At 41.8% G+C, this 25,391-nt stretch overlaps 1 protein-coding gene across 4 annotated transcripts in view; it reads left to right on the top strand.

Annotated features, from left to right (window-relative positions):
- Nucleotides 1–387: 387 nt before the first annotated feature.
- Nucleotides 388–25,391, top strand: part of DAB1 (DAB adaptor protein 1) — a 169,152-nt gene continuing 144,148 nt past the window's right edge. Inside the window, exons 1-3 of one of the 4 annotated variants that reach the window (XM_064516260.1) lie at nt 388–643; nt 15,833–15,918; nt 21,807–21,919. The gene's annotated coding sequence lies outside the window, so the exon portion shown is untranslated. The remainder of the gene's footprint in view (nt 644–15,832; nt 15,919–21,806; nt 21,920–25,391) is intronic. The other 3 variants (XM_026105178.2, XM_026105204.2, XM_026105194.2) reach the window with 3 other exon arrangements.

The following is a 25,391-nucleotide window of genomic DNA, read 5'->3' as shown; positions in this document are numbered from 1 at the left end:
TGCGACAGCGGACCCCTTGGCTGGGCAGCGAGTGCGGGAGGCTGAGCATGCTTCCCCCATTGACTCCGACGGTAACGGCCCTAAACGCCTCATTAAATTTTCACGGGTGACTGAGAGAAGCCATGAGAAAAGCACCGCGTTAGCGTGGCGGCGGCGCCCGGGGGGCTCCCCACGGGGCCCGGGGCCGCCCCGCTAACGTCCCCCCCCCGCCCCGGGTCCCCTTTCCCCGGCGCCGCCTCACTGCCTCGCCGCCGCGGCGAAGCGTTGCGCCGCCTCACGGAAGGGGCTGCCCGGACCCCCCCTGCGCGGGGCCAGTGACGGCTGGGGGCGAACGGACGCGCCGCCTCCCTCCCTCCCTGCCAGCCGGCTCGCCGCCCCCTCCCCTCGCCGGCCGCCCCCTTCTCTCCCGAGCCCCCCCAGCCCGCGGAGAGGAGGAGGAGACCGGCCCCTCATCGGCAGCCTCCCTCTTCCCCTCCCTCTGGCCTCAGCGCCGCGCTGGCGGGGGCCGGAGAGGGCAGGCGGCGCGGGAAGGCGGCTCTCCCAGCATGGACGAGCCATGTGTATCCTAAGGAATAACAGCAGCTGCTGCGCCCACGATGGGGAGCAGAGGAATGCCAGGCGGAGAGGGCTCGCTGGGCGGCAGGTGAGGGCGCCGGCTCCGCGCTCCCCGCGGCGGCAGGCGGGCGGAGGGGGGCGCCCCTCCTCGGGGCGGGTGCGCGCCGGGGGCCGCCGCTGCTGCCCGGGAAACCCCCCCCCCCCCCCCACGCTGGGGGGGCAGCTGCGCCCCGGCGCAAGTTTCTGCCCGTCCTCTCACGTCCCTCCGGAGCGGGCGGGGCGGGAAGGGCCGAGGTGTCTCGCAAGTCGCGGCAACTTGCGCGCTCCTTTCCCCCCTCGCGGCCAAGTCCCAGGGCGCAAGCGGCTTCTTTGACCCCCCGGGGTTTAAAAAAGGCCGAGAAGGGAGCGGGACCCGCGGGCGCGACGCGGCTGAGCGCTCCCCACCCCCGCGACCCTCCGGTCCCCGCGGAAGCGCCGCGCGCGCGACCCAACGGCCGCTCCCGGCCATCTTCCCCCGAGAGCCCCGCACGGGGCGGCAGGGCAGGGCAGGGCGCTCCGGGGGCTGCGCCCAGCCGGGTCTCCAGCCCGTTAATGCCGATTCGGCTCGCTGGAGCCGCTGCCTTCCCCCGCCCCGGCGGCTGGAGGTGCCGCTTCCACCCTGGCTGCGCGGGGGCGCCGCGGCCGTTGGTGGCCCGGTGGGGGGCGCCGCGCCGGAGCGCTGAGGAGCGGCGCGAAATGGCGCCCGGAGCGGGGGGTCCCCGCGGCGCCGTGCCGGGGTCGGAGGGGGGGGGGGGACGGGGACGGGGCGAGCTCGCCCTCCCGGCTCTGGGGGCTCCTCAGCCCCGCCTCAGGCGCCGTCTGGTCTTCGAGGAGGAGCCCCCGGGTCCCGCTCGCGGTCAAAGAAGTGGGTGGAAAAAGTGGCGGTACCTCGGTGAGGTGCCGCGGGTGCCCCTCTGGCCCTTGGAGTTTCCTATTCTTTAGTCTGAAAAACGAAACCCCACTGGAGTTTTCCGTGGGCATGGCCACGGAGCTACCAGCAGTGTCTTAGGATACACTACTGAATTAGTTAAAAGTTCAAACGCAACTGCTTCTGAGTGATGGTGTGCGGGAGGGTGCGCGAAGGGGCACGTGTTGAGGTTGGGCTAGGATGGCGGTGACCGAGGTGGTCGGTGACCAGCTGGGTACGGTGCAGGGCTTGTAACTCCCCAGCAGCGTGAGTCACCTTTCTGCTTCGTATTCGTGGGGCGTTTCACCCAATGGAGCCATCCTTTGTGGTGACTGATACCCTCAACGCTCGCACGATGCACGTGGTGACATCGAGGTGGGGGACTGGGACCGCAGGGTGTCCGAGCAGCAGAAGCCAGGCTTGTTTGGGCGTCGGACAGTTCTGGAGCTCGCGGATGAAGGGGAAGTCTTAATTCCGCTGTAAACTTCTGTTTTTATTGTGCATTTCAAAGCAGTGAGCTGGTTTTCAGGTCTTTGCCCAAAGTAGTTTTAGAAGCTCAGCCTTTGGATCTCTTTGCCATTTGTCTAAATTCTCAATGCATGTCTGAAACACTTAATCACGTTTATTGTTTTCAACCACTCAAACGGAATAAAAATTACTTATCGTTGATGAAGCTTATCTCGCAAGCTGTTTCACAGTATGTTTCCGTTGCAAGACGCAGCACTGTGTTAACTACTGAAGGTTGTATTGTTTGTTCTCTTTTTTTTCCCCCTCCTCCTAACAAGGCCAGTATCAATCTGCTCCTTGCTGCTGTATTCAAAAATAATGAAAGAGGGAAGTTATCACCAGTTTGTTTCCGTTTGTATGTTTTATGTTTGCCCTTGTACTAAATGCAGTTGATATGTGAAAAAGGAAATTTAGGTACTAAGCTAAAAAGTACACTTCTGGACTTCTAAAATCAAACTGTAGGTGGAATTAGTGCTGCAATTGTGGTTAATCTCTCTAGTCATATATACTGCATCTCCCTGAAACACGGGATTTCTTGCTCCTTTGTCCTTACCTCTTTTTATCATTACGAATTTAAAATACACTGTCCACGTTGGTCTAGAAGTTCAGATTTATTGTTTGGAGTGTTTTTATATAGATGCTGATCTTGGACTCTATCTCATAGCCAGTTTTGCTGCACTTTAATGCATCTTAGCACTGTGATGGAGGACACCATCATGTTTTCTTGTAGGATTACCTTTGGGACTTCAGTGACTGCACACATCACTGGTTTCATCTTAGGAGGATTGAAATTGATTTTCTTCTCTCCTCCTCCCTTTTTTTTTAATTTTTATTTTTTTTTATTTTTTAGCTCAGCTTGTGAAAGACCCTGTGTATGTCCTTTGACCAATGGCCCCACATGATGAAGTGACACCAGTAGTGGAGGATGTTGGCTTCAAGTAGCTGCTACTAGGGCTTCAAAAGTAGTGATATGAGAAGGAATGTGTTGTCCAGAGGTAGTTGGCCTGCTTGGTTCTGTGGGCAAGCCAGAGTTCACAGCCATACGTTGAAAGACTTCTGCATAGGTATATCAGAATAATTGTTTTAAGCCATGAATCTTGTGAGTCTCTTTTAGTACTTTTGAGAGACCTATTTCTGAGGTTCTTGAGCAAAATACAGAAAGGTTTGACCTTCCCCTTTCATCCTTTAGCTTTAACAAGTCTTTTTTTCTTTTAAATGTTTCGGATTTGAGACTTTGCAAGATGTTCGTATGGAATTCAACAACAGCCAAGCTACTTATTTAAATATTGGTTCCCAATGTTAACAGAGGGGGAACCTCAGATTTCACAGTTGTGTTCACATTTTAAAGGGGTCACAAATACTAGTAAAGAGGACCAAGACTTTCTAAACATTTTTGTTCAAATCAACTTTCCAAGTCAATTTAGTCAAGATTTTAATGGTTAAAACTAACTGTACAGGTCAATGTTTAGTCAAGGTAACAACTTCATTTTTACAAGCAGTACCCAAGCATTCTTGCAAAGTTAATCAGAGTTGCTAGATTACAGTACTCCTGATCAGCCAGTTATTTAGGAAGAGAAATATGTTATTATGTGGTCTCATATGTGTCCTGTACTAGTTGGTATTATTTGGCAGTGCTTGTCGTCAGTGCTTCCATAGCTCCATTCCTATGCTACTGCCTACCTCTCTATCTTTAAGGCATTTATGTGCACATCGGATACATGAGATAATAGGTTCTGTATTATCTTGCTTTTATAGAGAGGAAAATGAGGCAGAGAGAGGTAGGAGATGGCTCCCAAAATAGAATGTAAATTCTTGCAATACTTAATGTAGCAGCAGGAACTTCTACATGTTTGGTTCCAGGAGAGTGTTTCTGAACTGTCAGGCACCTGCAGGCACCTGTACAGCACACAGGGACAGGTGGGCACTTCCAAGAAAGCAATCACAGGATTAAAAAATGAAAACAATTTTGGTGTCTGGGACCAAAATGATGGAATTGAGTATGTTGATGTATTTTCAGTGCAAGATTGAATCATATTGTAATGCGGGAAGGAGTTCAAAGTCCTTGCTGCAATTATTCATTTCTGGGGGTTGAACACAGATCTCGGTTCTTCCAGGTTGTCACTTAAGTCTCTTCAACTGGCAAAAAAATCGGTCTAAATTTTCATTGTGATGGGTGTGTGTGTGTGTGTGTATCTATCTATCTATATATATATGCTACTATTTGAAAATGTATTCCATGTAATTACATGGCTATTAGAGTAGATACTCATTAGGATTTTATGAATCTAGACCTCAAGTGCTGTTCTGCAAATTTGCTGGCCTTTGTAAGGGAGTGCTTGACTTCATCAGTAGCTGTGTTTTATTATGACTATTTGGGTAGAGTAGAATGAAGAGCATATTTAGAGTAATTAATTAAAAATGTTCAATTTCATACTTGAAGTTGACACATAGAGAACCTTTAACTCTGTACTTTGCCCATAACACTGGATTTTGCCCAGTTTAGCTGCAGCAAAATTACATTTCATGGCCCTGGTTTAAGAATTTCATCTATAAATCAATTTTCCATTTCTGCTTAAAAGCAGCAGAATTGTCCTATCTTAGTAGAAGTAAGTAAACCCAGTATTGTGAGTTAGAGAAAAGCTGCCATGTTACCATGTGCAATGTCATCTGTGTATGTAATCCTGCACAGCCATCAAACTTTTTCAAATGTTATGAGGTATAAGCAATGTTCATATGTTTTTAACTGTGCAATATGAAAACTTCACTTTCTTCTGTTTGGAAAGAGCACTAAACTGTTTAATCAAAAAACACTGTAAGATCTTGTGTAAAAACAGTTACCATGAAAACTCTCTATTGTCTCTTTATTTGCAGTGGTTGTTGCATGCAAGTCCTCCATTAGAATCTGCTGGCGTGAGCCGTGCAGGGTACAGTGGGGTCTGTGCAACCTGTTTCCAGTGATGGATCTGTTTCAAAATGTGCACCATTTTGAAGAACCACATCAGAGAGAGACCTGTCAGCTTTTGTCACTTAATCTGTATGTGGCTTTTTGAGGAGCTTGAGAGAAGCTCAGGCCCTGGGATGGCAGTTGTGCATGTGGAGAGGTTGTAGGGTTTTGCATTGCCAGCTGCAGGGAAGCAGTTATCAGGGACCTAGCTTTTCAGACCCAGCTGTGTATTCTAACAAATACATCTGCAGTGGAGCAAGAGGACCTCTGAGAGGCTGCTTGTCATGTCTTGCTGTGATCTAGTCCTCTTCTTATTTGTTTGTAGCTGGCCTGGTCTTGTGGCCCTTGGAGGCATGCAGATTTAGTAGGTGGCTCACAAAATCAGAAATGATGGCAACTCTGTGGACAGGCTTTTAGTTGTACAGTGTTCTTAAACACGAGTGTCATGGAGCAGATGCAGGGCAAAGTTTTCAGCCTCTAATCCTTTGCCCTTTCTATGGATAGTGCTTTTCCTGTCATTCCATTACTGCTCGTTTAATGAGGATCCAGTTGCGCTTTCCTTCAAGCAATGTCTAAGGTGTAGGAAAAAAAAAATAGGGCAGTGTGATACTGAGGCACACAAAAGCACTGTTACTGGTTTGTTCTGTACTGAATTTTATGTATTTGTGTATATACGCCCAGATTTATCAGCTGCTCTTTTCATTATATGAAGATTTCTCCAGTCTCCAGATATTGTCAAGCAGCTGCACTTGAGAGATTTTTTTTTCCAGCAAATAATGATTACTCTTGTGGGTAGAGGAACGTAGTTTCTTGAGAGTCTTTGTAATTCCCCAAGCCCAAAGGCAAATGAATAGAAATTTAGTGGACCACCTAGTTCTTGACATGGAATTCTCCAAAGAGGAGTCTGACCTAATTTATATTGTATTGAATCAAATAATCCTATCATGCATGTGTGCTTGCCATTTTATTTTCTTTTAGCAGGCATATTGCTGTCTTGCAAAAACTTCAGATATAGATGTTGCTAGCAAATGTCCCTGTGATTTTAGGGTCTGCTTTTCCTCTGTGAGTAGTTACTGGAAAATTACATTTAGAGGACGTTTGTGAAAAAACAGACAATTGAGAAGCAATACTAAGGCTGTTGGAATTATTCACACCTGAATGCGAGTATATCATTATTTAGTACTGAGGATAATCAAGAGTCCCCAAATACTAAGTCCACCTGTTATTATTAAAGATGGAGATGGACTCTCCCCAAAATGCTTATTGTAATGAAAAGTATATTTGTCCTTGACATCAGCATGGTGGGGATACAGCGGTGAGCTTCGCTTTGGGTGATTATTACATTTCTTCTTTGCAGAGTTGCTACTGATAAGTGGTACTGGATCTATTCTTGGGGCCAGCATGCTTTGACATTAATTGGGAGCTGATTAGCATCCAGGCACTGTAGTTCTGGCCTGTTAAAGCAAGTCCTGGTGTGCAAATCCCTTTTCTGGCATTATTCTCTAGATAATAGGACCCATCAGTCTATCTGTGTTAGGTCCCAAGACAGCCTCTGAAGCTTATCAGTCTGTCTACCTATATTCACACTTTGGAAAAGAACTTTTTAAACCTGTACTGTTTTATTCTCAGAAAGCCTAGGAAAGTTGAGGATCTGCGGGGAAAAAAGATCATAGCAACAGTTAGCTGAAACCAGTTCTTTGCTTTTAGAGTGAATAGGTATCACAGCTGCAGTGGCTCGGAGGCTTGTTCAGTGTCATTCAGGGAGGTTTTGCCTAAATCCCTTTTGACAAGAGTTGCTTTTCTGCTAAAAGTTTCTCTCTCCTCTTCTTAAATGCAGTGTTAAACTGTCTTTCTGGTTATTTTTCCTGTTTACTTTCATTTTGGAACAGCTGAGCATAAGTGCTCCTTCAGAATGAGTGAGTGATTAGCAAGTTAGTAGTTTTGGCAGTCCCCAGGTGACTCCTCTTGTTTTAAGTCTATGTAAAATGAGAGGGGCCTTACTTCTTTTCCAGCTGTGGAACAATTTGTGTCAGGTTATGCTTTCAGTGGACTGTGTGTGGCTAACACAGGGCACCAAATAGAATAATGAACCAGACTGTGTTCTTAGCATGTAAGATGGGCTTACCTTTGTAAATGATAGTCGAAACCAAAAGCAGCTGTTCAACTGATGTCTTAATAATAATTCCTACAGTATCACATTGCTACAGTTTTTCTTTCCTGGCTGTCTCTGATTCACAACCTACTTAGCTAGGAAGAACATCTGAAGATGATTGGTTACAAAGCATAATAATAATAAAAATGCATGCTGATGTAACTTACAAACAGTACTAAATTATATAGAATTGGCAGTTTCCAGTAAGCACAATATGTTTCCAAGTTACAATGGGTTCTGCAGTGTTGTTATACTCTAATCTTCAAATAACTTATTTTTTATCATGTTTGGTAAGGATATATACTCTAAGGCCAACTACTGTAGGTTGAAAGTTGACTGTCTGGTGTGCAGCATGAAGTGAAGTAGCTTCCTGAACAAACAGTTGCCTTAGTTGCATCTATTGAAAATAATTATTATCAATGAATTGAAATGTATAAATGAGATTATTGAAATTTGTAGTTTCACATTTAGAATTTGGTGATGCAAAGATTTTCAATACACCCATTTGAAATTGAAAGAAGAATTTGAATTCCTGGGAATCCAATTGATATAATAGACATTTCTTATTTTTCTTTACATAACTGTCTTAAAACCTGCTGAAAGATTGGTTACTTAAGGAGTATCAGGAATCGCACTGGCCACTTCTCAACCTGCAGAATTATAAATATTTTTTCAGTACTTGCAGTGAGTGACTGAGGGGAAAAAAAGGAGTGAGTGGTCTCTGTACGCTGTACAAAAAAAGTATCTGCTCATGGTTACCTGAGATGCAATCAGTAATAAACTGTGTGAAAGCAGCAAGGAGATAGAGCACTTCAGCTTAAACTGAGAGCTCAGTCTTAAGTGGGATTATTCAGGTGCCTCAAGTAGTTCCTGAGATGAAGGCAGAGTGAAGAGCTGCAGCGCGGCAGGGTTCGGTGCTCAGGCAGAAGCAGACTGTGTTAGTAATTTGACAGCGTTTCCAGGATCCGTCAGTCTCTGCCTGGAACCAGGCCGTAACAGTTCAGTTGGCATGTGCTTTTTGCCAGGTTAACATGTAGTAGGTCACTTGAATTCTCCCCTTTTTGAGTTTATACCTTTCCTTTAATTCTCACAGTGGGCTGTCAGTATTGGCAGGAAGAAAGAAAACTGGCTCTGCATTTAAAATAATGGATATTTTTAAACAGGTAGTTAAAGTTAAGAATTTCAGTTTTATCTTTTTTTGGACTTTCTTGTATAACCTTTACCAATCAAGTAATTTTTACCATAGTGTATTTTGCTTGTGGCTCTGGTGATGTGGGAGACTGCTTGCTTCCTTGATCTTTGTTAGCTCTTGAATTTAACTGTGATGGGCTGCTGGTGTGCTGATAGCTTGCCCTTCAGGGCATTGTTGCAGTACGGGATTTGGGGCTGGAGTTTCCAATTGAGCTGTGCGATTAAGCCAAGCATAAAGGTAATTATGGGGTGTGTGTGGGGGGGACTTCTAAACTTTAATGCAGTCCAACTGATATTCATGAAATTGTACTGCTATTTAGTTCATCAGCAGTCAATGCAACAAATATTTTATTAATATTTCAATTTTCCTGTTCCTTTATGTAATAAAATGCTGTTAAGCTATTTTCTTCACTGCTGGCTTTTATATCAGTTTTCTTCAAGCTTTGAGGTATATTAGCAAACTTAAATCTTGTAATGCCAAGACCTGGTAGGTGTTTATGTCCTAGCAATAGCAGCTATACCACTAAAATCGTGCGTCTTCCCAGTAGGAGTTGTGTGTATGGGTTCCCCCCACCCCTTCCCTTTTTGATCATAACGGTAGGATTTTCCTCCCTAAATGTGTATCTGTATTTAAATGTGGTCAGCGTTCCCCAGTGACGCTGGCAGTGGCATTCAGAGATGTGAAGTCTCCTGTTTGTTCTGCTAGAACACCTGGTAGTTGACTGGAATAAAGACTCCCCTTTTTAATTATGCTGTAATTAACACAAAACAAATCAACAGGAAGTGCTGCTTCACACAGCATGCTGTCCCTTTGCACAAGTTTAAAAACAATAAAAAATGTCAGGGAACTTGATAAAGATTATTTTATGAGTGGGTATTTGTTGCTGCTGTAGTAATCAAATCTCAAAGATTATGGCTTCAGGACAGCTTTCCACCCACCATTTCTGGGTGACAGTTTTCATATATTGAGACCCATTTTTCTTCCCTCTGAAAACAAGAGAAATAAAGTGGTGAATAGTCCTAAAAAGGATAACAAATTGTATTGACCACTTACTGTTCCTGGCACTCAAATCTTATGATCTTACCTCCCTAGTTGTAGAGAGCTATTCAGAAGCACCCTGTGAGAGTTATAGCTGATGAAATTTGGTAAAGTTCTTTTAAATCAGAAGAACTACAGTGATTTGCATCAAACAGGGGCTTGTCGGCTGTTGCTATGTTACGTTTGTAGCAAATGCTAATTGATTTCAGCCATATAGATCCTCAGAGAAAAGTGAGAATTGTTATTGAGTGAATCCCACAGGGCCAGGCTTCAGTTTCTGGATTTTAGCACAGGATGATCCTGGAGAGGACATGAAATCCTCTTTATGCTGTGAAACACTAGAAAAATAATGCTGCCACAGCTTTAAAACAGTTCCTGAGACTTTGGCAATCCCAGTTTTTGGATTAGAAGAGAATAGCAAGTGATTTTCATAAAGGAGAGCTCTCTGGCAGGACTGTTCCTCCAGCAAACAACTTATATGTGGTTGTCCTTGTTGACCATGGTCTCCTTCTGTTTCATGTTTTGTTTTTACGTAATTTGTTCGGTTGGGCTCTTGGATAAGGTGAACAGAAAGAGGACCCTCTGGGATGATTCTGTCATTCACCATTTGTGGTAGGAGAAGCCTAGTTCATTAGCTTTAGCTAGATGCCAAGGTCTTACAGCTCAAATTCAGCTGAGGTGAATCCTACTCTCAGTCTTGGAACTGAGAAGTTCAAGTTCTAGTCCCCTTGCCTTTCCCAGAGAGCACGGATCAAAGAGAGCGGATCCTGTGTATCAAACTTTGAATTATTGCTCAAGGGTGTGTAGAGAGCTGCTGCTGTTCTCTTATGCTGAGATCATCTTTGATTCAAAGAAGAGATTGGAAATGGTCCATAAACATTCTGGGTGGCTGATTCTATTAATCAGTATTTTTTTTTAGGTAGGACTTTTTGGCAGAGAGAGGAAATAGTACAGCTATATGTCACAACAAACAAGGTACAGTCATTTGTTAGGTAGCTACAATAATACAAGAAGAAAAGGTTGTCATGATGAGTATAATGTTGATTTTCTTTTTGTCTGGAGGTATATACACAACTTGCAGGTAGACAATGAGTAGAGCAAATATGATAATTTTGATGTCTGTAGTGGACTACTTCAGATAACTTTTTTCTTTTTGGACTGCTATATTATCTCTGGCTGCGTCACAATGATTTTTAGAAAAGTACTATTATGTTGAATGATAGAGAATGTATTTCACTTTCAAATGTGAGCGGATATGTTCATGAGAGTGACTTCACTGCTTTGCAAGACTGTCTAGGATTTGATGGGTTAACAGGAACAGGCATCAAGAAACCAGCAGGAATTGTGCTGGTGTGTATATGTAGGTATAGGTATATGGTATGTATGTTTTCTTCTCTGAAAAACATTCAGAAGATCTGTGGAGGGTTATTGTTGTTTTTGAATCCTCATATTCAAGGGGTTTTGAAAAATAATTTCCTCCCACCCTTAAGCACCTCTGCAGATTCTTTCCCCTTTCAGACAGGAGTGGTCCAGCTATTAGGGAAAAAGAGCAACTTCAATCTACGGTATAACTTACAAGAACAGTAGTAGTTTGTAATAGCTCCCTAGTTTTCATGTTAAATGGCTGCTTGAAAGTTCAGTCTAGCGTTAAAGAAGTTTGTGATACAGGGTTTGGTCGCAAAACAGGCTGAAGTATTCCTGTTAGACTTCATCTTCAGCAGTTTTAGTCTCCCTGCAAGTGGTGGCAAGATTAATACACAGGCTGTCGTGGAGGCTCTGCTGAAGTCTTTGTTGGAGTCCTGATTATTCCTGCAGTTGCTTTCTTTAAGAAGGTGGACTATGCTGGGTAGATTAGGACATATGGCTAACTAGAATGAATTGTGTGTTTGGATGTACTGTAGCTTGCAAGTGTGGCAAAGTGCAAAAAGTGGAGCAAGTCTGGTCCACCCGCTCTAAAAGTGAGAGTGGTGATGTCTGAAGGAACATTTCCAGTGCCTGATGATGACGGGACTCTATTAATAGTGGCTTTTATCAGAAGACGAGCTTTATAGATTCCAGAAGAATACAGAGAGCAACATATTTTTCTCTGCTGTTACTCATGTGTTGAGAACAAATGGCTTATTTATAGGAGAATAGCTTTCAAGGATGATGCAAGTAAAGAATGAATTTCTTTATGAAAATTAATCTGTTGCATATTTTTTTATTGTTGTAATAAAAGCTTGAAAAGTAGACATGGGAGACTGGAATGCCTGGCAACCTGGGCTAATATCAGTTCCGGAAGTGCTTTTTAAATAATTTTCTATAAATAAAAAGAGCTAATTGTAATGTGGTGAGAATGAATAACTGGTAATGATTGTTAATGCTTCTCAGTTGTAGTAACATGGGGAGGCAAACTTCTTAATTGCAGCTTGGCAATTTAGGAGGTTTGCAATGCTCTGAAGGGCGCTCTGAGTTAGCGGAGTTACGGCAACTACTTCTGGGAAGCAAATAAGGTGTAAACAACCATGTGAGGACTCTGAAAGTGGCCCAAAGGGTGGGACGCAGCAGAGAGAAGGTCTAGCTCACCTGCGGAGCGCTGAAGTAGGCACAGAAGAGCTGAATGCTTGCGAGTGCAGGAGTTTGGCTGTGGTGTGCAACCGTTCTGCCCGAATGAATCAAGGTTTTTGCTCTCTTTCTTTTTTTAAAAAAAAACCACCACACAGAAACCTTTAATCTATTTTTGATAAAGCTTTATGAAGAAGATCTTAATTACAGCTTATATGTAACAGTAGGAATCTCTATTTTATGGTTTCATAGCAATATACTACACTAAAAGCCTTGAGTTTTGCCTCCCAGAAAGCAAATTTTCCCTCCTCCACCACATCTCACCCCTCAAAGATTACCTTTTAAAAGGAAAAGAAATCTAATAGATTTCTTTATTTTAGCCTCTTATATATTAGGGGTCTATGCTACAGTGAACCCAATCCTAGAAAGACTAAGAAATAGTCACAGTACAGAAAAGACAGTATCTATTAAAGTATATTACTATTCTGGACTTTTTTGAATGTGGTTATGAGACTTGTTTATTACCCAAGCCTCCCTTTCTACTCACTGAAAAATTATATTTAACTGATAACTTATGAGCCAATGTAGTGATCTTTCAATGAACTGAAATGGGATACCTTCTTATTGTTGATATTTTCAAAGGTGTTGTCTGCTCACCTAATTTTCTATGTCAGGAATGTGTGTATGTAGAGAAGAATATATTCTTATTTTGAACTGCCCTTTCTTCTGGTGGAGCACAGGCTTTCAGATTTCTAGTGCTCAAAAACCTGAAATAATTTGGAATCATTTCCCATGATATTTCTAAGTGATGAATAATTCTTTTGAGACATTGATACAACCTGTAGAAAAAATTATTAACGTGTGACAGAAATGTGTCTTGATTATTTTGAAGAAGTGGAGTTCACTTATGTTCACAAAGCTTTGCGGATGAGTTCCTTGTGAATCTGTGCCCTGGTTATAAGTCAGCATGTTGTAATGCAGACTTCAGTCTCCATATTTTGTGGAAACTTTTCCACTCGCTGCTTTTTGTTCTGGCATGGTTTTCTAGCACCTGTTGAGGTTTTGAAGATTGTCACATTTAAATACAAAGGTTTGGGTAAAAAATAGCTCTGTGTGTTAGTCAAAGATGCTTTTCCTGCTGTTAGGTAAGCTTCATATAATCCTGTTGTTGATTCGGTTGTGCATAGGAATGATACTGTGCTTAACATCAGAAATGTTATTTGCCCTTAGTTTTATGCTGTAGAAAACTGGACTTCCTTGTGCTTTTTTTATGTTGTACAAAGTTGTCATGCGGCTGTGGATCCTATAAATGGATTCTGTACTGTGGGGATTCAATATATCCTTAAACTTTTTGCTCTGCACAGAAACCTGTGGGTGGGTCTGTGAGCTCTGTCTTTACTTGCGATTTCAGTGGTTTGTGTGTATTGGATGTAGGGTGAAAACTTAGTTCTGCTTTCTGAAATGGCCATCATAGATTTCTAATTAGACACTTGAACTTTTTTCTTTCTGTGACAGAGTTTAAATGTTATGTATTAGCAATAATGCTTAAACTGATGATGTGTAAAGCTAGTGAAATAGGTTACAGTGAACGGAAGTTAAAATATTAGGAATCATATGCCATAATTTCTGCCTTCTTGGAAAACTTGTCTAATCAAAGAGTCTTTGAAATAATTCTGTTTACAGTATTCAGGAAGGGGTACAGCAATAATGCTAGTGTGATCTTTCTTTTAACATAGTAAATGAAATACCCTTTCTCCCCAGAACAAAACAGAAGTTGTAATGTCAAATCACATTACATTGAAATCCACATCATTCATTGTTGAGACTGGATTTGTTTGTTTGTTTGTTTTTGTTTTTTTTTGTTTTTTTTTTTTTTTTTTGGTCCTTCCTATAGGCAGACTTGTGCCACTTGGTTTAATAGGGTAGCGGAGACAGCAGCTTATTGCTGTCCTCTGTATGGCCTTAAGTAGAGATAAGAGATGCTTGTTCTTAATCCTGGTTTCCTGACTAAGATGAGTAAGTCTCCTTTCCTCCTGGCTCCTTCTCTGGATGTAGCATTCCTCTTTATGTGGCTGCCTTCATGCACTGTGATCCTAGCCCTCCTGAAAGCTGTTTCTGCTACTAGACCTTTGAATCTTCCACTGCTAAATAGCAGTCAGGAATTCTTCTCTTCCACTTGTTGTGATATGAGAGTTCATGTCAAAGTCTAGTCCTCTCTTCTCTCGTCTGATTCTTGTACTTTCTGCATTCACATTAAGCAGCCTCTCAGGTGCCCAGAGGAAAGAGACTTCCCACTGTTAATTCCAGTGTTTGTGGCATTTCAGTTCAGAGCAGTAATTACAGGGATAGTCCATTTTTTGGTACAACGTTTATAGGCGTGTGTGTGTGCAGCTTAGATCCTTCGGAAGGCTGTAGAAACCGACAGTGCTGAGAGTGTAGGAAAACTATAGTACAAAGAAGGAGTCGCTGGACAGGTGTAAAGTCTGTAGTAATTTGGGTAGTAGGGTTTTTTGTTTACCAGGAAAAACAAATTCATGAAGACCAAATCTTACTCCCAGTTTAAAAGCAGAGCTTTTCAGACACAAGTTGGTAAGGGTTATTTGATGTGGTCAAAACACTGTGTTTTCCTATAGTCTCATCTTGGAAGTGATTCAACTCATTCCTGTTTCCTTGTCCCCTGAAAATCACCCTGAAGCAGATACGCTTGACATGTAAAATTGTAGCCTGAACATTTAAATTTTGGCAAAGTTGCAAGCAATTGACTCAAAGTGGGAATTGTCAGGCAACTTTAATAATAGGTAGTGCTTCCTGCCCCAGCTTTGATTCAAGATAATTTAAATAAGTCACATATTTAATGTGAATTATTTAGTAATGTTACTGTTCATAGCGGCATCATAAATAAATTGCGCTGAAACTTTTCAATGAAAGGTCTGACCTTGAGATCAAAGATTTAAGAGGTAATTGGAAAAGAGTATTATTTTATGTAGAGATCCAGATTGGGCACTCATTAATGTATGCTGTGCCTGATGGTTTCAGTTGGAGAAGCGAAGGAAAACCTGCCTTTCTCTGTCAGCGCGAGTGGCAGATTGATGATTTGGAGAGCTGTATCTCAGCTGATGAGTTCTGCGCGGGAGGACACAAAGGCTGCTGATACCGAGAGTCCCGCTGGCTTTGCAGAGCTCTGGAACAGAACCTGAGCGGGCAGGATTTAATCCCAGCCTCGCTGGAGTCGTGCTGGGGAAAGGCAGAATTGAAGCCACGCTTGTCTTTGGGCCTGTGATGAGGAAAGGATTTGAAATGTGAGGAACTTTAAAAACTAATCCAGCTTGATAGGTGAACTCTTACAGGTCATAAGTGATTGGGAGGCTCTGAGAAAGATGAGATACTGTGCGAGTTGTTGTAGCGCTCGGGCAGATTTGGCTGCCTTGCTTTTTGTGGTCGTTTTGCAGTTTTAATGCTAGCTAACTACCCTGTGCCGATTGAAACATGACTCGTAGAGTTTTTATAGCAATTGGTGTGTCTTTAATGAGAACGTGAGAGGTTTATCTTCTGCCATGTAATACTAGTATCGACTGTTTTCAGTTTTCAGGAGTGAATAATATATTAAAGTACTTCCACCCCTATCTTTCATATTCAGCGACATCGTGGGATTTTTTTTCAATAGCTATAGAAGTATGAAGTATTTTGCTTAGGAAAATGAGATTGGGAGGTGGTGGCGGAGGTTGGGGAAGGAGGAGTAATATTGCTGTTCTTTGGCCCCACTAGAGAATTCAGGACATGCAAATACCAAGGTAGATGAGTGGAAATTTAATATTTTTTGAAGGATGACATGCAAGGAATGTGGTGGAAGTGTTGTGCACTTCAAGGTATGTGAGTTACAAAGAAAGCTTGTAGCTCGTGGAATTATGTCTGTGAGTCTTTTAATGTACTCAAGTTGTTCTTTATCTCTTACAGAGCATTGCAGAATATGTTTCCCTGGAGGTGTCTGAAGTAAGGCTAGAAAAATCCTACCTGATCTCTAATAATCCCTTGAACGCATGGTAATACTCTAGAATTGTACTATCATTGCATAATTTACACTTAAATCCTTTCATCTCTGTGCGCCCACCCTCAAAAAGTCCTTCAGTTATACAGGGAGCCAGTGATTGCATACTTGAAATACCTTGGTCTTGTTGCCAATTGAGGCTTGCCTGCTTAGACTGATTTATTCTGTTTTTTTTCTAGGGAATAAGACTGAAAAATACATTTCTCCCATTCTAGTTAATAGATCCAGGAAGTAATTTGCAGATGGAGAAACAATGGATCTTGTATAATAAAAGCACTGCCTAGGTAATTCATAAGGAAGATAAACTCATATTATTAAGAATGCACATTTTACTCTTATTTGTAGACCATATATTGCTCTCCTGTGCTTTCCCCCGTTAAGCACTAATGTTACTGCATTAGTAAAGAAAAGCCCTGCTACTTTGGGCTTTCAAAAATATACACAAAATCAAATCATGTATTTTACTGAATTATGAAGAACCGTGTTGTTCAAAACTGCTCACTTAGTTATTGCTGTTGGTGCTACATGTTACAGTTTAATCACAGCTCAGTGTCTCTGGGTTCATGCAGGCTGCTGTGAGGGAGTGAGGGGACAAAGCGGAATGGCTGGCAGTTAAGTATTTCAATCGGTCGAGATACTGATTTATTTCTTTGAGGAGGAGTATAAAGGAAATGAGACTGGCTGTTTTCTTGTAACTGAGTCACTGAATAGTCATCAGTTAAACTGGAGGTCATACATATGAGTTGAAATAGTTCTTGAGAAAGATAGGGCACCAGAGAGGGTCTTGTCGTCCGCATCGTGTATAGTGTTTCTGAAATGTGTGATGGACAGTGTGTCCTGTGAAGGCAACACAAGGATGAGTTGGGAGTCCTTTTGGTTGCAGGGCTTTCATTGCAAAAGAAGTTATATGAAGAACTGGAATGAAGGATTTTGGAAATTCTTTTTGACCATCTAGTTGCATATACAACCAGAAAGTTTTTAATTGCATGCAGGACGAGTTCTGTTGATACTGCAGCATGTTTAAACTGGAATGCTGCTTGGCCAACAAATAAATCCGCCCTCTTTGGAGGGGGGCAGGAGGTACAAATGTCCGTGGAGGTGAATTCATTTGGGGGCACAAATTGTAGCTTGACCAGAGCAGAAGTAGGAGGAAAAACATTGGCAGAATATTATAGGACCGCTTTAAAACTACTCAGATGCATGCCTGAGATAGGTAAGATACACTGAAGCTTTCACTGCTGACTTTGAGGTAATAGAAGTGACAAAATGTCTTTCACCTCTTTTTCTCCCTCTCCCCCCGGCTTTGTCCATTTAGTAACAATATTTTTTTCTTTGAAATACAGTTTTTAATCTGAAAAAAAGCATCCTCTCTTTTGCGCACTCAAAACAAATATTCTGTAGCAAACCCAACAGTATTAAATGATGTTTGTAAGACATACAAAATTCAACCAAAGCTTTCTGCTAATGGTAGCATCATCTCTTTTGCCCAATTCTATCTTCCGTCTGAACTGATAGCAATGTAAAATTCAGAGGAAGCAAGCAGGTAGTTTTGAATGAAATTGGGTCCTTCTGTGATTTTAAACCTCCAGAGACCACTGAAAATCTGTGCACAGCAATCATTGCTTTTATGGAAGAAAGTTGCCCTACCTATCAGGAAATTGCTTTAGTGGGGTATTCCCTAGAAAGCCCACGATAGCCTAACCTATATTTTATGCACTTACTCTAACCTAAATTCTGAGATTTTTTTTAAACAGTTTCATAAAATACATGCACTAAAAATCAATGAAAATGCAGCTACTTACAAGAAAAAAAGTACTTTAAGTGAAGCTTTCAGTGCTCACAGTGGAGAACTTTTCACTGTCTCCTGAAAAACTGCTTGGCTGAAACTGCCACTGGAGGGGGAGAAAAGGTGACTTGTCTTTTGGTCGGAGGAGAAATGTCCAGACTCGCTGCTAAATGCACTCTGGGGAAGTGAAGTCTGCGGTAGGAAGTGATGAAGATGGCTGTTACCATTGCAGTGGCTGGCTAGCAAAAGAGGAGGCCCCTTTGTGACACTGATTTCTGTAGATGTTTTAAGCATGTAAAACATGTTGCACCCAGAAGAGTTTCTGTTTATTTTGATAACATCCATTATGACAGGTTTTTAGACCTATTTTGTCTCTTTCTGAGGAAACATGTAAGAGATGGTGATGAATGTGCGATCATGATAGTTTTGGAAGATGAAGAGAGAAAGTGTGCTCTGGGCAGGAAGCAGAGCTTCTTCAGCATCTCTTTTGTCTCCTGTCTTTTTTTTCTGTGCTAACAGTCCATTCACCCTGAATACAGATCTCTTTTTTAATGTGTTGAACTGTATTACTTAGCTCATCACTGCAGGCCAAATTGTTATCCCTGGAGATAAAATTGCTAACTTGATTTAACTGAGCTTTTTAATCTGGAGTTTCATTTATATCTTCTCTTGGATCAGTCCATTGTAGGTTCTTTGTATGCATTAGGAATGATTTTGGCAAAAAGACACAAATATACATTAATAGCAACTATTTAGCTAGCTACATGATGCCTGGGAGAAAGCTGTGCTTCTAGGGGAGTCCTGTAAGAAGCAGTTAAAACTTGCTATGAAGTGCTGCGGTGGCTGTGTTTGCACTGCATTAATCTTGTAGAGGTGAGACGCTGAAGAAGCAGATCTCTGTTACGTTCCCTGGCTGCGAGTAATTACGGAGAAATACAGAAAAGAATCTCTAAGTGCTTTACTTGTGGCTTACTTGGTTGCTGCCTTCCTTACTCTTGTGTGTTTTGAATGCTGTTTTCTAGAGTGACCAGCTGAATACGCAACCAACCGCTGGCTAAAAAGATCTGCAGCAGTGAAAAATACTGAGAGATGTGCTTGCCAAGAGAGAGATCAAAGGGGTCCCCTGGAAGATTATGCCTAAGGATTGCATAAAAGAGAGGATTTGCAAGTTTGGAGTGTGTCTTTTCCTACAGTATCTATTTCTACTTCCTGTGAAAGGACATTCAGTTTTCTTACTGTTTCACATTTTGTTATAATCTCGGAGATGGAGATTAGATTTGAGATTTATGATCTGAAAACAGGTTGAAATGATTCTTAATGTCAGGAGTATTTGCAGAGTTTCAGCAGCTGATGTGCAGCAGATGAAACAATATCATTTATTATTTATATTACCATCTTGTTCCCCAGAACTGTGCACATGGATCAGGGCTCTGCTTCCTGTCCCCTCTTCCCCAGGGGAAGAAGGCTGTTTTTTGATAGGGAAATACCAATGTGAATGAGCATTGATAATCATCTAGTCAGTGGCATCAGTACTCGGATGTTGGTATTTTCTGTTGGTTCCTTCCTCTTCCATTACTTTTCACCAAAAAAGTATACTTGAGGTGAAATTTTAACAACAAAGAATTGGTTTTGTAGAACTGTGTGTGGCACTGCTTTATGTAGGCAGCCTGGAAACCTCCCCAGCGAAGGTGCTTGTTGGCAGGAAATTGCGTCGCAGTAGGTAGCATGAGTCAAAAATGGGATGAGCACAAGTCATTAGTGGCTTAAGAATATTTTGTTCGGTAACAAAGGTAATCCCAATATTCATTCTCCCGGATCAAGGAGTGACATGACGAAAGAGACCACTGAAGTGGTTTCTGCAGTAGCATTGTGGTTGGATTAGGAATGGAGCGCGTTTGAAATTTAGAGGAAAAGAAAACGTAGTAATTGAACTGCAAGACCACAGTTCACAGACGGTCGATAGAGCTTTTAAACTAACTTGTGGATTGTGATGTTAGTAATGTTACACTGAACCTGGCCACCACTAACGAAGAAAAAGTTTTCATAACTGCTATAGCCTCTTAGCTTTCCTTGCCTTTTCGAGCAGTGAGCTCAGTGGACCTGTCCAGATGGCATTTTGTGTGATGCCTGGTCTGCTGCAGCTGCATGTAGGCTCTGGCTATAGAGCAGTGTAACCAGCACGCCTGACTTCAGTAACTCTTTGGCACAATTTTCCTGTAACAGGTTATTACAGAATCAGTCTTGCGTTTGCAGGCTCTGTTTGTGTAATTCTTAATGAAAAAAGAAAGAAGTTCTATATTGCCTGTAAGAAGTGGTTAGAAAGCTGGGGCATTTAAAGCTTGCTACTTGCTAACAGTGTTTTGGTTTGTTTTTATTTTCCCATAAAACGCTATGCTTTCCTAAATACTGTATCTCCTTAGAGCAGTCTGCAGCTAAATGGCAAGTGTATTCTGTGTGTCAAAGCTGAAATTTGTGTTATGGAAAATGATTGTTGTCATATAGGGACAGAAGGTGGACTTGTCCATAATTCAGATATTTCTTTCTGTTAGTTTCAAAGGATTTCTCTTCAGTCATGAGTTAAATGGACCCTTTCAGTGTTTGCATTTATGCAAATGGTTGTTCTGTGACTACAGTTAAAGAGTTTAAAAAAAAAAAAAAAAGTACCAGATATTTTATGTGCCTTTGAGTATTAAAGCAGTTACAACTCCATATGTAAAGAGTTGCTTTATTAACTAAGTAACTTGGAGAAAAAAGGCTAGCGACCCTCTGAAGGAATATCAATAACTGAAACATATTAGTTATGCAAATAACTGTCTTTACTGGGCTTTATTCATTGTTTAAAATGAAAGTGACCTTTTAAAATAGTGCTTCATTTGGATATTTCAATAAATGTCTAATCTTCCTTGGCTGTTGCTTGGATCTAGATTTTGAGACAAAGATTCAGCAATTGATACGTAGCGCTTGAGTCACCTGTACTGCATTTCTGGACAGGTCTTGTCTGCAAAGGCTGTCTCGCAGAGGCAGCCACCTCCTCTCCTTCTCCTCCTCCCTGGGAAGGAGTCTGGCCAAGCTGGTGTTCAGCTGAACAGCATTACTACATTGCATAGGTGGGAAAGAAGCAATAAAACATATCAAGAGCTTTATGTGACTTCCTCATGGTTTTGAAAGGGAGACTGTGGCAGAGCTAGAAAATTCAGCCCAGCTCTGAGTCTTGTTTGAGGATATTAAGTTGTAGGTACTACATCTACTGACGCAATGAAGAAAATGACAATACAAAGCAAGCAAATATCATAAAGGAAACAAAGTTAGACTGTGTGTTTGAGTGCTCTGAACTTGCACACTCAGGCAGCATGTGAATCGCTTTTACATTTTGAAAAGATGACTGTGTGCTGCATGTCAAGTGTTGCAGGTGATCTCATACAGCCTGTGGGAATATTTTCCTTCTAAAGGACTCTACCTTTGTATTTTGTGAAGTTTCATTGAGGATGTTAACAAATTCTGATTAAAGATTTCTATGGGATTTTTACTCCTTTTCATATCTCTAAAGACAAGAGTCAAAAGTTTCACAGCTGCTTTTCACTCAGTTGTCTAAAACTATACCTACCTACAACAGAAGAGAGAGGAAGAGGTGCATTTTCTTTTTCATCAGCTGAGAAGCTGTACTATGAATAGAGAATCTTATTTTAGTTTTGGGCATGCAAACAAAAAGTAATAGTTAAGCAGTTCCGGAAAACCTTTTACTTGCTCTCCTCTCCCTGAAAATTCAACCATACCTGCTTCTAAGTGTCAGGCATTAAGATTTCATTGTTTTACTGTGAAACTTGCTATGCCGATAGCAGAAGCGCCTGATGAAGAAACGTGTCCCCCCGCTTCCCTTGTAGCGTGATGAATTGTGGAAGTCCTGATTGAAAATTCTAATCACAGCCTTGCAGTCCTTCAGATCACAACCCTTGACAGTTGATTCACTCCTTTTCATGCCTGCTGCCTTTCAGTGCTTACGGTGCCTCTTATGCATGAGTCTATCATTAGCACACAAAGCATGATGGATTGGTTGGGGTACCTCTCGCCTCAGAACCTGGGAAATGCTTCTTTTTCAGAATCAAAGAACCTGTGTGTGACATCGTCATGAATGAGAGAAGAAAGTAATACAGTATTGGATGTGCCTGTTTGCTGCCACTGTTTAGAGAGAAAATGATGCATTATGGGGAATGTAAGTATATGGCCTGTTTTTCTTTTTTCCCCCCTTTCCCCCGCCCCCCCCCCCCAGCAGATGATGCAGAAAATCATCATTGATCTTAACCGTCCATAAGCCAAGGCACTGAAATTGTAATACTTCTTTGAAGTCACAACAGTAAACACTTCCAATTTTTTATTTAAGTATCATCCTGTTTATGAAGTCTTCTAACTTGCAGTGCGATCTGATGACCAGAATTATTAGGAATAATTGGTTTTGATGACTGTCGATTCTCATCACTTTTGTGGGTTCTCTTCCGTAGACTCTCTTTAAAAGAAACTCCAGATGTTAACTTGCAAAAGTTTTTATTTGTCTGTGTGACTTGGCATTTAACGTTTCAGTGAACCAAACAGTTAAGTTTTGGTTCCAGTGGAAGATTGATAGGAGCAATTTTCAAATGTGGTATCAAAACAAAGTGAAAATATGTCATGTTCAAATATAGAGCTCTGATGCATCATGTGGTCTTGTAATAAATGAAATAGCACTGCAAACCTGACAGATTTGCCAGAAAATGTTTTTGAATTTATGATGATTAATTTTCAAGATGAAGTGCAATAAGGAAAAAATGTATGAGTAGATACTTACAGAAGGCAAGGGGAAGCAGCTTGCTGAAACTGAAAACAAACAGGTAATGATAAGGCTGCCTTCCCTTCTGTACTGTGCTTTCTGAAATCTGGGTAGTGAGTAAACAGATACTCCTGTTGCCGCAACTGGCAATAACGGCTACTCATGCAAGTGTAACATCTAGTAGAAGTTTCCCTTCTTGGACTTGTACAGCTGCTTTTTGCTGGTCGTCTCAGAAATGAGAATGCTTTCCCCGAGCGCTACTAGGAGTAACACAAAACAGAGTTAAAGATTTCCTCCCAGGACTGGTGATTTTCTCAGAACCATCACCATAAACTAGCACTGAGCTTAGGAAGAAAACAGAAGCAGCTCTGTATCTCCTAGAAAGAAAATCAAACTTCTCTCAAACTCAGCATGTTCATTTATCTTGAGTGTTTTGCACTTGAAGATTGACTTTGCTTTGCATTAGAACAGTGAAATGCAAAGAATGTTGTTTGGTAAGATATAAACCAATTTATTTAAACGTTGTTAGGTAGCATTGAGCTAAAAACATGCTTTGATACCATTGATATTTAGCAGGAAGTCAGCCGTACATGCCAAGTGCTTAACTTCTACTTGTATTGATTTAGATTTATTTTTAACGCTAGACTTCCTTGCTTCACTTCTTTCCATTTCATTGTGTTTGCGCAGATGCCTTGGCAATCGACAGGTGCAGAATAGCTTTATGCACCCATTAGTACAATGTAGTTGCTGGCAAACATGATTTAATGTAGTGAATGAAGGAATTATACACAGAGACAGATCCTGGATGCAGTGTAAGTTGGCATAGCTCCATCTGTGCCAGGTGAAGATCTTGACCCGACATAGCTGTTTTAAAGTTGTTTATTCCGTGCTATTACAGGTAAGAAACTACAGTGAACTGAGTGACCGTTTGCATGTTAACTCTTTTTCTGGTAGCATTTGGTCTAACCAATATTTGCTTTTTTGAGTTACGGATTGCCAGTTGAAGGCCATCTTAAGCAGATAAATTTATTTTTAATGGGCAGAAAATGCATTTCTGTAGTCTATATTTGTATATGTGTAGCCCATATGGTCAACATATAAAAGAATATATTGAAGCAATGACATAATTTGGGTGCTTACCAGAGCATGTTCTTAGCTTGCCTTCCCTCCCTGACCGCTGCAAGGCCTCTGTGTTATCTGGTGTCTATCTGTAGTATGAATTTCTGCTAAATCCCAAGCAGTAAAACAGTAACACTCCCTAGCAACTTGCTGTATATCTCTTTTACTTCAAGACACTGCATTGCTATGAAAGCCAATATAATTTTTGCTCATGTCAAGTAGTCAGCTTTTTTAGTCAAATCTGTAAGTGTGTGTTTATGTGTATATCTGAACAGAACTAGTAATGTTTCTGATGCATATCATAAAATTAGGCGCTGAGATATATATCTGCGCATTTAATAAAATGAAACTGCCAGGGTTTCGCACTTCGGGACCTGACCATGCGCGATGTTTCTCTGTACTGGGTATCTGTTTAACGAGGCAGGCACAAGTCGCTCAGCTCGTCTGAGCTCATTGCTGTCGAAAGGGGAAGGCTTACACCCTCTCTTCCTACCCAGGCCTGACTCTGATACTTGCTGGGGCTCTCTTGTTTGTCAAGTGAGATTTCTGTTAAAAGATATGGGAAACTATTTGAAAGAGGATATTTATGAAGGAAATGAGATGTATTGTGGCTAGAGTGTGAGAAAGGAGGGAGCTTTTATAGTGAGTTTGGACAGAGACCTGACTCTGTCTTAGTGAGACCAGAAGTGAGTTTTTGAGATGGACATTGGGGAAAAAATCCTTTGGAAAGGATATGAGCTGTGCTTTTTCAGAACAGCAGTTCAGTAGGAAAAACAAATTCAGAAGTCACACTGAAGTGTTAGTATAAAAAGTATGTTTTAGGAAATCTGGGGGTTCTCATTAGCACTACAAACTTTTAAGTGGGAATTTTATACGTTGGTGTAAAAGCTATGTGGGAAGCCCCAACAGTCTGTCTGCAGGGTGGTCGGAATTGTTTGCGAGAGAAACTTGTACGTCCTGGGAGTGTCCCGAGTCCTCGTACCGCTTCGTAGCGGGGACAGAGGAGCTTCCTCACCCGGTGAGTAGTGGTGGAAGGCTTTTCTCTCTGCCATCGGTTTGTTTTGGATGCTTTGAGAGAGCCAGACCTGCAACGTCTTCTCTTTTCTTAACTGCCTCATCTTCAGCAGTGCTTCCCCTTCTCTGTTGAAGGACACAGTTGGTGGTCCTAAAATTTTCCTTAGTACCCTTGGGACAGTAGGTGTGTAACTCGAGGCAGTATTTTGTCTACAGGGTATAAGTGAAGTTCAGCTGGTAACTGGTAGAATCTAGAAAAACTCTAGAAGCCGTTGTGGTCCGAAATAATTGTGAACTGGCATTGCTGTCTGAAGCTCCCTTCTGATAGATCTGGATGCAGACTTGTTTGTCTATTTATATTACAGTTTCTCAGGAGCGGTGCATGTCATGGATGAGGTCCTTGTCATACTGTGCACATACAAAACAAAAATCATCTGAAGAGCTTAAGAATCCACATATAAAATGGGAGGTGGGGGGGAAGAACTGAGTACAGTCAACAGATGAGGGGGAAAAAGTACCGAAACAAAAATGATGTATATGCCTATGTACGGTGCGTTGTGTTTGTTTTTAGGGTACTTCATAGTAGCTTTCAAATGTGAACAAGATGCCTTGGTCCTTTGTTTCTAATATCAGGAATGACTTTTATCCACTGGGAGTAGCATCACCAACAACGTCATGCTGGAACTACCTACTTCTTCCTCCAACTAATGCCTATGTCTGTGTAGGAAAAAAATAAACAAAAATGAAA

Source organism: Dromaius novaehollandiae, chromosome 8, assembly GCF_036370855.1.
Source record: "Dromaius novaehollandiae isolate bDroNov1 chromosome 8, bDroNov1.hap1, whole genome shotgun sequence".
Taxonomy (NCBI): domain Eukaryota; kingdom Metazoa; phylum Chordata; class Aves; order Casuariiformes; family Dromaiidae; genus Dromaius; species Dromaius novaehollandiae.
Note: the sequence above shows the minus strand (reverse complement) of the source record. Positions and strands in the feature narration are given on the sequence as shown.